General features: G+C 42.7%; 1 protein-coding gene across 1 annotated transcript in view; it reads right to left on the bottom strand.

Annotated features, from left to right (window-relative positions):
• The window catches only part of UBE4A (ubiquitination factor E4A), a 626538-nt gene that overhangs the window by 42621 nt on the left and 571347 nt on the right, over positions 1-12570 (bottom strand). The gene's annotated exons all lie outside the window — the stretch shown is intronic.

The raw sequence follows: 12570 nt of genomic DNA on the forward strand, positions 1-12570 counted from the left end.
GATTCAAACCACTGTCCTCCTGCATGAAAGGAAAGTACCTTACCTCCATGCTATCTCTCTGGCCCCATAAAAATATTTCTTATAATATTTTTATAATATAACTCTGGCAATGCTCAGGGGTTACTCCTGAGTCTGTACTCGGGGACTACACCTGGTGGAGCTTGGTGGAACATTTGGGATGCTGAGGATCGAACCGGGGTAGGTTGTGTGAAAGGCAAGTCCTCTACCCACTGAACTATCTCTCTAACCCCAGGACACCTTTTTTCTTTTTTCTTTTGGTTTTGGGGCCACACCCAGTAGTACTCAGGAGTTATTCCTGCCTCTGTGTTCAGAAATCACTCCTGGAGGGATCAGGGGACCGTATGGTGTGCTGGGGATCAAAACCAGATTGGCTGCATGTAAGGCAAATAAATGCCCTCCCTGCTGCACATATCACTCCAACCCCAACATTTTATCTTTTAAATTGTATTCACTTATTTGTTTTCTGTGGGAAAGACAAAACAGATTTATTTTAACCCACCACTGGGGCAGACCCTACAGCACCTCTACCCCTTCACCCACTCGGTTTGATGACATGTTTTGGCACAGTCATCCACATAACAGACAACTCTGTTTCCTAAGCTCACCATTGGATGACACTGGCCAACAGAGCAGGGACAGGTGCAGGGCAGGTGCTGGACACAACACATTTTAAAAGGCTTTGGGAGGCCTTTCCAATTCCTGTTCCGAGATTCTGGGTACAATAGTTACAAACCTGCTAACTGGATAGGGTGGACTGATATGGGGGCTTCTCCTCACCAAAGCTTTCAAAATGGTCAGCTAGAAACTTCTTGCTGTTGGGTACCCAAGAGATAGTACAGCAATAGGGTGCTGGCCTTGCATGCAGTAGTACTTGGATTAGATCCTTGGTACCCCATACCTAGGTTAGATCCTTGGCACTCCATATGGTGCATTGAGCCCTGCCAGGAATAGATTCCCTGAGGCAATAACAGAATAAAGCATCTATTTATTGTTTCTATTTGTTAATCTTTAAAAGGAAGGCTGAATAGAAAGAATGACTAGAATTAAAAGAAGTTCATTTACTAACTGTAACAATGTGGTCCACTGACTTAAACATCAAGAAATATGGATTCCCCATAATGGTCTAGGCTAGCTAATAGAAGACTCACCTTAAGTGTAAGGTAGTGCATGTTCTAGCTTCTCCTGAATTAACTAAGGGCAGAGCTGGGAATCCTTCAGTTACATATAGACTAGACCTAAAAATGGAACTCAGAAATGAAATGACAAATCAGGACAGGATGGAGATCAGCAACACAGGCTGTAAATATATCAAATCTTTGGGCCAGAGCAATAGTACAGCAGGTAGGATGCTTGTTGCTTTATATGAGGCTGCTCCAGGTTCAATCTCTGGCATCCCAAGGGATACCCTGAATTCATAAGAAATAATTCCCTGGGCACAGAACAAGGATTAAGTTCTGAGCACTGCTGGGTGTGACCCAAAACTAAAACCACAACAGAAAAAAAGATATCTCTATATCTAGACTTACACCTTTGGCTATATCTTCTACTAGACAGTGAACAGTCTTTGTTGATTTCTCTATTGAGCTTGTTCGACTTTTCTGCTCTTAACAATACTGTGGGCCTGCACATTCCAATACATGGTCTTGTGTGGACAGAGACCTCACAGGCATTGAGAGAAGCTTTGTGTGTGTGTGTGTGTTTCTTGGGTCACACCCGGCAGTGCTCAGGGGATACTCCTGGCTCCATGCTCAGAAATTGCTCCTGGCAAGCACAGAGGACCATATGGGACGCCGAGATTCGAACTGATGACCTTCTGCATGAAAGGCAAACACCTTACCTCCATGCTATCTCTCTGGCCCCAAAGTGAAGCTAAATGAGCCTGTAACTGCTTTCTTCTGATCACATTTCCCCCTCCAAGGGAGCCCAATGGTATGGGACAGGCAGAGTTCCTAGCAAGACTTTCTTCCCTTTCTGAACTAGAAGGCCACAGTATAGAAATACAACCTTGAAAGGGGCAGAAGAGGGGCTGGAGAGATAGCACAGCGGTGTTTGCCTTGCAAGCAGCCGATCCAGGACCTAAGGTGGTTGGTTCGAATCCCGGTGTCCCATATGGTCCCCCGTGCCTGCCAGGAGCTATTTCTGAGCAGACAGCCAGGAGTAACCCCTGAGCACGGCCAGGTGTGGCCTCAAAACAAACAAAAAACAAAAAGAAAAAACCGAAAGGGGCAGGAAGAGACAAAGGGTATAAATAGGCTGCTTAGAAGGGTATGGAGAAAATGGCTACAAGGCCCACTAAAGGAACAGGGGTATAAGGGAGGAGAAAAAAGGACCTTCAGTCTGCCTTTGGAGGTGACACTCCATAGGGAATCCTTTACCAGGAGAGAATGCAAGTAAGAAAAATTACCCTGAGTGGCTGGAGAAGGGTCTTGACAATTCCCAGGTGTTTCTGTCCACTACTTCATCATCCTCTATAGCAGTTATTGTTTATGTATTTTTTTTTTTTTTTTGGTTTTTGGGCCACACCCGGTAACGCTCAGGGGTTACTCCTGGCTATGCGTTCAGAAGTCGTTCCTGGCTTGGGGGGACCACATGGGACGCGGGGGATTGAATCGCGGTCCGTCATAGGCTAGCGCTGGCAAGGCAGACACCTTACCTCTAGCGCCACTGAGCCGGCCCCTGTTTACATATTTTTGAGGGTTCTCAGGATTTACTCCTGCCTCCATACTTAGAGATACTTAGCCCCTTGGGGGGCTGTATGGGCTCTGTGACTCAAACTCATGTTCACAGCTTGCAAAGAAAGCTATACTATTGCGGTACAATGGCTCCGGTCTCATTGCAGCAGTTTCTGCTAAGAACTAATGGGTCATTGGCAAATGGATTAGTCTCTGCTCAGCAGGGACTTGATTGCTTGAGGAAACAGATGTCAGGTGATGCTCCATGTAAACTTAATGGTTTGCTACATATGGTTTAGTTGAGTTTAATAATTAATCCCCCCCAAATAATAGCAAGCAAGTTATCATTATTTAGTGCTCAAATGAACAATAATCCTGAGAACTTTTTCCCATCTAAGTACTACAGCTGCTCATTAACTCATTCTCTGTGATGTGGTGGCTCACCGCATCTATTGGGAGGTAGCACAGAATTAGAGGATTTCCAAATGTATATTTAATTTTTGTTATTTTCCAAAACATTACTTTCTTTTTTCAACATGTTACGTCATATCTTTCTCTTTTGGTTTCCAGGCCACACCTAGCAGTGCTCAGGAATCACTCCTGGCTGTGATTGGGGCACCATATGGAATGTTGGCTCCTTGAAAGCAAGGTGAGTGCCCTACCCACTGTACTATCTCTTTGACTCCCAAGGAAACTTTGCTCCTCTACTTGATGCTTTGTTGTTTTGAGGCACACCAGGCAGTATTCAGGGATTACTCATTGGTCTTTGTTCAGGGATCTCTCACTCTTTCCATTTTTCAGGGTACAGTGTACAGCTGGGATGAAACCTTAAGTCTCCAGCACACAAAACAGATGCTCAGCCCATTGAACAAATTAAAAAAATTGGAGTGGGGGATGGAGAGATAGCACAGCGGTAGGGCGTTTGCCTTGTAAGCAGCCGATCCAGGACGAATGGTGGTTCGAATCTCGGTATCCCATTTGGTCCCCTGAGCCTGCCAGGAGTTATTTCTGAGTGCAGAGCCAGGAGTGTGACCCCTGAGTGCCACCGGGTGTGACCCAACAACCAAAAAAAATTTTTTTTGGGTCATACTAGGTCATGACTAGGGAGGTACTACATGGCTCCCTGAGCAATAATGGCAGGAGTGATCCCTCCAGAAGACCCCTGGAGCACCATGCTGGGAGTAGGCCCTAGCCCCGATGGGTGTCACCTTCAACTCCCCAAATAAAAACAGAAACCAGGGGCCGGAGAGATAGCACAGTGGTAGGGCATTTGCCTTACACACACCAGATCCATGACAGATGGTGGTTCGAATCCTGGCATCCCATATGGTCTCCTGTGCCTACCGAGAGCAATTTCTGAGCACAGAGCCAAGAGTAAACTCTTGCCACCAGGTGTGACTCAAAAACCAACCCCCCCAAAAAAAAAATCCCAACCAACAACCCAAAAACACACACCTGAAAAGAGTTCAGACTAATATAAACTAATATAAACAAGATGCATCACCTGCACCAAATAGGAGGGAAGGGAACTGAAAGTCAGAAATACAGACCATTGGGGCCGGCAAGGTGGCGCTAGAGGTAAGGTGTCTGCCTTGTAAGTGCTAGCCAAGGAAGGACCACAGTTTGATCCCCCGGCGTCCCATATGGTCTCCCCAAGCCAGGGGCGATTTTCTGAGCGCTTAGCTAGGTGTAACCCCTGAGCATCAAACGGGTGTGGCCCAAAAAGCCAAAAAACAGAAAAAAGAAATACAGACCATGACACACAGGCTCTTAAAACCGTAACAAGAAACGCAGCTGGCTTGTTATTTAAATAAATTTATATAATGTAAATTTAAATAAAAAACACTGGCATAATTTCTTTCTCAATACTGTGCTGTTACATAAACAAAGAAGCAAGCATCCCATTACATTTTATCTATATTAGTGATGTTTATAACTTACAACCTTGTATTCCTAATTCAGATCTACCATGCTAGATAGGAACTAATCTGAGTAAAGGTGCATATCTGGTTATTTATAGTTCTGTGTCTGACATTATATCCTCCATCATGATATGTATATATACTGTATTATTCAACTGTACAAGTAGTTACTTCTGATATCCTTATGATTGCCAGCCACACCCATGATCTTAATTTAAAGCCAGAACTTTTATTTCGGGGGGGGGTTGGAGATGACACCCATTGGTAATGGCAATGCTGGCATCCAGCGGTGTTCAGTACTTATCCCTGGTTCTGTGCTCAGGAGTCACTCCTGGGGCTCAGGGGACACAATGGGGTACTGAGGACTAAACCTGAAATGATTGCATGCAAGGCAAGTGCCCTAGTTGTTGCACTATCTCAGGCTCTATCTGATTTATTTGGGATTGCAGTGGAAGGTCATGTTATTAGGTTACAGAGTTATGTTTTGGTATTTCGCAAAACTGAGACTGTCAAAATGAAGCTTCGTAAAACTATGTTCTGGAGAGAGATGTAGCTATAAAACCAAGATCGGATTTTAAAGCTTCCCCTCCACCCATTGTTGTGTTTCACATACTAATTCAGGCCCCTCAAATGGGACAACAGACTCTTTCTACCCAACAGCAAGCTCATCAGGCCAGAAGACGAACCACATTCCTTCCTGGGTCTCATCTTAGTACAAGAGGGTTCCCATGTGGAAGCAAAACCTTCCCATGCAATTAACTTGAGCGATAGTACAGCATGCTGGACATTTGTTCTACACATGACCAACCCGGGATCGATCCCCAGCATCCCATATGCCTCCTACCTCTGAAGGCTGCCAAGAATAATAACCTGAACGCGGTCAGTGTGCTGGCCCCCCAACAAACAAACAAAAAAACAGTCCCTGACATACAGTGAGAAGAAGCACATCTAGGAGCAAACCCCTGTTGCCCAAAGGGAAGACGTATCCAACAAAAAAACTCAAGTTGAGTGAGGTTCTCAATCTTGGATGAGCTGCTCCATCCAGATGTTGAGAACCCAGGGAGGCAAGATCACTGGGAGAACCTTAAGAAATGCCAACCCCTTGCCAATCTCATCACACCTGGCTGAACTCCCTGCGACAAGGGCCTGATTTTATTCTCTCTGGTCTCTGGCTATCTTGGGCCTTCACCTCATCCTTCCAGAGGCCATCAAGCAAAGAAGGAGACCACTCAGTCGGTGGTGTGCGAGTGCAAAAGTAAAAAATAGGCGAAGATAAGGCAATGACAGCATCCCGATCTTTTCTAGAAGGTTTATAGAAGGTGGAAGCGGCTGCAAATGTTGGAAGGCCCAGGAAGGGGTCCCTGGGGTCAAAGTTCACACAGATCATCTGTGGTCGGAAAGACACAGAAGGAGGAATCTGGAAGCGATAAGAGCCCCGGAGAAGGAGCCTGGCCTTCGACTAGGAGGGAAAAACCGTTCCTGGCAGCCCGACCATCTCTTTTTCCCTCCAGCTAGTTCATCTCTTACCAGACCTGAGAGCCAGCAGCGGCGACACAACAGTCTCCGGGGCCCAAGGGCTTCCACTTCCGACTCAGCACAGCAAACCGGACGTGACGTCAAACTCAGGCGCCACCGGGGCTCGGGCCCCCTCTACAGCGCGCCGAAAATAGAGTAGAGCGGACCGGCGGGATGCCAAGGGGCGCGCTTCTCCTACTGCGCAGGCGCGAGGTGGCAGGGGGCGGGGCGCAAGGCCGGAAGTGCCCCTGGAGGGTTTGTGGGAGGGGCAAAGGCCAGGGCCCAGTTCAGTGCGACTGATTGACACAGAAGGAGTTCTGTGCGATGGTGGCTGAAAGTCATAAATACAGAACATGACAGACAGGCTCGTAAGACCATAAAAAGAAATGTAGCAGGCTTGTTATTTAAATACATTTATATAATGTACATTTAAATAAATAAAAACACTGGCATAATTTCTCAATACTGTGCTGTTACATAAACAAAGTAAGCATCCCATTATTGTGTTCCACTGCACCTTCACCAACATTATTTTTAATGTATTTAAGGAAAATACAGCACATAGTTGACACAATTGATCATAATACATTTGTTTCAGGAAGAACAAAGGCAAAAATTATTAAAAAAAATATAAAGAAAAACTAAAGAGATGGAAGAGAAAGGAAAGAAGACCAAGTTCAGTAGCAAGTATATTTTTGAAAATGGTTGAATTACTGATGAAGTCATTAAAGCTCTGGTAGAAGGTTTAGTAAGCTCTTCTTCTTCTTTTTTTTTTTTTAAGGATGAGTTAAAGAAATACAGTAAAAATGGTGTTAGAGTGGCAATCGTTGTTTGCATAGGCCCAGCAAAATATGGGGGCATGGAAAGGAAAAGCCTTGGCCTAAATACAAGGAGACCTTACCCCTAAAGTTTTCTGGCATAAGCCGAATCTGGGCTCCAGGCATAGTAGGTTGTCCAATCCCTGAGTCATTCTCTGTGGTCCCAGTAAAATTTTTCCCACAAAATTGCTGTTGTTGGTGTCAGGTTTCTGTAGTTAGAGATCCTGGATTCTATGCAGATCCTACATTGAAGTCAGGACGATGCCTCCACCAATTTTTAAGAGTTTCTACCTCTTTGTTTTCCAATCAGTCCCATGCCTTTCTGAACTGGCTTCAGTAACTATTTATTATCTTATTACATTTTATAATAGAGTCTTTGTGAACAATAGCAGAAATGACAATTAAAGTTCACTGAATTGAACTCTTCCTAGGTGCCAGGGAGTGTGCTAAGAAAAGTATGTTATCTTTGACGGGGGTTGTTTTCTTTTTTATATTCTTTGTGGAGAATCAGCACAATCACCACAAAGCCACAGCAGAATTTTTATATCTATTTGTCAGCACCCATCTTGACCATTGCAATTCTCTTTTATTTATTCATTCTGTACTTTTTTTTTATTTTCTTGAAATTTTTTGCTTTTTGGATCACACATGCTGTGCTCAGGGATCACTCCTTATCCTCTGTCCAATATATCTGACTCTTCTTGATATCTTTTTTTTGGGGTTGGGTGGGGGTCATACCTGGCAGCACTAAGGGGTTACTCCTGACTCTATGCTCAGAAATCACTTCTGGCAGGCTCAGTGGACCATATGGGATGCCGGGATTCTAACCACTGACCTTCTGCATGAAAGGCAAATGCCTTACCTCCATGCTATCTCTCCGGCCCCTTCTTGAGATCTTTTTCCTTTCATTTAGGTCATGTCTTGCAAGTCTTTGTTTTGCATAAACCAAGAAATTGTAAATTATGTCAAAGCCAGTTTATTGTCTTGCCACCACCAAAATGGGTTCTGAAACCAAACACAAAACATAAAGAATTTTTCTTTCTTTCTTTTTTTTTTGTTTTTTTTTTTTTTTTTTTTTGGGCCACACCCGCTAATGCTCAGGGGTTACTCCTGGCTATGCACTCAGAAGTCGCTCCTGGCTTGGGGGACCATATGGGACATCGGGGGAATCGAACCGCGGTTCGTCCTAGGCTAGAGCTGGCAAGGCAGACACTTTACCTCTAGCGCCACCACACCAGCCCCATAAAGGACTTTTCAAAGTCAGTTGGAAAAAGATGAAAGGTTATGGGCCTTTATTTAAATGAGAAGGAAAAAGAATGACTTATTTTTAATTAGGACAAAATGCAAATTAAAATTACACTAAAATGTCTTTCTTTGGGGTATGCCTTTTTGGGTCATACTTGGCAATTCTAAGAGCTTATTGGTTACTCCTGATGGTGCTTGGGGACGGACCATATGTATGGGTGCCAAGGATGAAATGGGTTCTCTGCATGCCAGAGAATTCTGGTCATCAAATAACATTCTAAACTTTGTATTGTTATTGGGAACATAGACAGGTCCAAATTCTGTGAAGTTCAATTTGGCAATGTTTTGTAAATCTAAAATTGTAAATGAAAAAATATTATGACCCACGGGTTCATTTATTCATATTTGTTACTTATAGTCTTTTTTTTTTTTTTTTTGGTTTTTGGGCCACACCCAGTGACGCTCAGGGGTTACTCCTGGCTATGCGCTCAGAAGTCGCTCCTGGCTTGGGGGACCATATGGGACGCCGGGGGATCGAACCGCGGTCCGTCTCCTAGGCTAGCGCAGGTAAGGCAGGCACCTTACCTCGAGCGCCACCGCCCGGCCCCATTACTTATAGTCTTAAACATGTTCAAAATAATACAGTTATAACTAAAACTACAAACTTTAAAAACTATAAAAAGACAGGACTGGAATGGTGGCACAAGCGGTAAGGCATCTGCCTTGCCCGTGCTAACCTAGGATAGACCGCAGTTTGATTCTTTGGCATCCCATATGATTCCCCCAAGCTAGGAGTGATTTCTGAGCACATAGTCAGGAGTAATCCCTGAGAGTCACCAGGTGTGGCCCAAAAAACAAAAACAGAACAAAACAAAAACCAAAAACAAAAAAACCCTATAAAAAGGACTTCATAGGAGAAATTTTTGTGACTTAGGAATTGACAAAGGTTTCTTTTTGTTTGTTTGTTTGTTTGTTTGTTTTTGGGCCACACCCATTGTTGCTCAGGGGTTACTCCTGACTGTCTGCTCAGAAATAGCTCCTGGCAGGCACGGGGGATCATATGGGACACCGGGATTCGAACCAACCACCTTTGGTCCTGGATCGGCTGCTTGCAAGGCAAACGCCGCTGTGCTATCTCTCCGGGCCTGACAAAGGTTTCTGAGACATAGCACCGTATGTACCATATAAAGGAAAAACACGGATAAAATGTATATCATAAAAATAAAACTTTTGGGAGGTAAGAGAATTTCCAAATAGGTCTGGGGAGCCACTCCTAGTAATATTTGGTTCAGATATGCAGATAGTTCAATGAGTAGGTGAGGTAATGTAGTGCCATTCAGACTCAATGGTGTTGGGGAACTGATAGGACATTTTAGCAATTCTTGGTGGTTAAAAACCTTTTTCAGTTCAAAAGAAAAAGGAAGGGTCCAGGTAGTTAATTGGAAGGGCTGGAACACATGCCTGCCATGCTCTTGGGGTCCTGAGTTAGAGTCTCAGAACTACCTGGTCTCCCTAGCACTGCAGGGTATATCCTTGGTGGCCCTAGATTTGCTGGGGAAACCTCACTCCCCAAACCAAAGAAAAGGCCAAGCCAGAGATTTGCAAGTATATTTGCAATCTAATCAAGTATCATTTACAAATATTTGTAAGAACTTGGGAAGTATGATAGTAAAAATATGATCCAATTAAGAATTATTGGATAGGGGCTGAAGAGATAGCACAGCAGTAGGCGTTTGCCTTGCAAGCAGCCAATCCAGGATGGACGGTGGTTCAAATCCCGGCATCCTATATAGGTCCTCCATGCCTGCCAGGAGCAATTTCTGAGTGCAGAGCCAGGAGTAACTCTGAGCGCCACCAGGCGTGACCCAAAAACCAAAAGAAGAAAAAAAGAATCGTTGAATAAACATTTCACGAGAGATTAAAAAATGGCTAAGAAATCCAGAAAAAAGATTAATCTTTATTTAGCTTAGTTTACCACAATATATCATTTTACATCTGTTAGAATAACTACAGAAAAAAAGATAGTAACAATTATTGGCAAGGGTATGAAGAAATAGGAATCCTCCTCAATTGCTAGTGGGAATGCAAAATAGAAGAGCCAGTTTGTAAGTAATTCAGTGTATTCCTAAAAAGTTAAATGTAAAAAAACGTTAAATGTAAACTTGGAACTAAAAAGATAGAAAATAAGGTGCTTGCCTTGCATGCAGCCAATTTGGGTTCTATTCCCAGCATTCCCTATGGTTCCCTGAGCACTGCCAGGAGTGATTCCTAGTGCAGAGCCATGAGTAACCCCTGAGTATCTCTGGGTGTGGTGCAAAAGTAAAAACACAAAGAAAAAAAATTAAACATAAATTTATCATCCAACTTAACAGTTCTTCTAGGTATCAAGCCCTGAGAGATGAAGAATTGCCTACTTATTTACACAGAGACATGCACAAGACTGTCCAGAGTAGCGTAAATATAATTAAATTTATATGTAATATCCAAAAAAGGCAGAATTAAAAAGACAGAAAAAAGATTTGGAGTTGGCTGGAACTGAGGAAGGAAGTAGAGTGAGTGCAAATAGAAGAAAATATCTTAAGGGAGTAACAAAAAAAACACCCTAAAGCAGGGGTCCTCAAACTTTTTAAACAGGGGGCCAGTTCCCTGTCCCTCAGACCATTGGAGGGTCTGACTATAGTAAAAACAAAACTTATGAACGAATTCTTATGCACACTGCATATATCTTATTTTGCAATGAAGAAACAAAACAGATACAAATACAATATGTGTCCCACGGGCCATAGTTTGAGGACCACTGCCTTAAAGCATGGCTAGTATGATTATTATAAAAAATAGTTCCAAGACATGATACCAAAAGTACAATGTGAAAAATAAAAAATGAGAATAGTTGCTAAACATTACTGGGAACAGGTGAAGTCTAGAGTAAATTTTATGCTCTGTAAATTACATAATAAAAAACAAAAGACATTTACCCAGTGGGGATCATTGGAATATCATAAAAGCAAAAGATTGGAGACAACTTAAATGTTTATCTTCACAGACTGATAGATAAACTAGAGTCTAACCATCAATAAAGACGGGTAAAATAAATTAGAGTAAATCTGTACAATGTGGGTACATTAAAAAAAGAAAAATAAAAAAAGAAGAAAAAAAAGAAATAACGGCTTTTCATGTGCTGGTGTGAAAAATAACCTTTAAAAGAACAAGTTGTATAATACCATACTCATGAAAACAGAAAAAGGGAGAATAATGTGTTCCTAAGAATTTGCTTCCTTACACCTAAAATTCCTGGTCTGTAATAAGTTCATCTTCATCTTCGAAGACGGTATAAGAAACAATTCTTTTTTTTAGTTGCAGAAAAAGAAATCTGAATGGCTGAGAAATAAGGAGAAACCCTCTGTGGCATATATCTGTACTGTAGGAATTATGAACTTAAAAAAAACTGAAGTAAAAATGAAATATTTAAAAAGTGGTGGGTCCCTTTTGACTTTCTCATTTTTCTTTTACAGTAAACTTCTCTTCCCATAGATGGCGTTCCTGAAGCACCTCACATGGTTTTATTTTGATAGAATGGTGATGGTGGCGGTGGTGTTGGTGAGAAATTCAACTCCCAAAATTGCTTTACTGGCCTTTCTTTATTTGGTGGGGAATCTGGAGTTTGGATTGAGGGCTGCCAGTCTCTCTGGGAGAAGAGCTCCAAATGATGTTGCCTTGCTTCTGAGAACTGGCTAGAAGAGAAAATACCTGGATAGAAAAAGAAAAGCAATTCTTCAGAAAAATGAAATTCTTGGACCCTCTTGTCTGTTTGAAACTTCTTCTTGAGTGATTGGTTGATTAAAAATTAATATAGATATGTGGTTTTTATTTAGGAAGATTTTAGGGAAATCTTGTAAGAGCTGAAAATAGACTTTTTGTGAGGGGATTTGTTTGGTTTGAGGGGCAAACTGGGTTTGCTCAGAACTTATTCCTGGCTTCGTACTCAGGGATAACTCCTGGTAGGGCTCAGGGACCATATTTAGTATATGGTATTTAGTATAACTCGGGTTAGCTGTGTGCTGGGCAAGCATGCTACTCCAGGTATGATCTGTTCAGCCTTAGAAATACTACTTTTTGTTTGTTTATTTTTGGGCTACAACAGCAGCACTCAGAGGTTACTCCTGTCTCTACACTCAAATTTACTCCTGTAGATTGGGAAGACCATACGAGTTGCCAGGGATCGAACCCGAGTAGCCACGTGCAAGTCAAAGACCCTACCCTCTGTACTATTGTTCCAGCTACTAGAGAAATACTCTTCTGTTGTCATAACTTGGTGGAACTACTGGCACCTGATAGATAGAAGCCTGTGCTGTTTCTCTGTTACAAAGAATTACCGAG

This window comes from Suncus etruscus, chromosome 8, assembly GCF_024139225.1.
Source record: "Suncus etruscus isolate mSunEtr1 chromosome 8, mSunEtr1.pri.cur, whole genome shotgun sequence".
NCBI lineage: Eukaryota > Metazoa > Chordata > Mammalia > Eulipotyphla > Soricidae > Suncus > Suncus etruscus.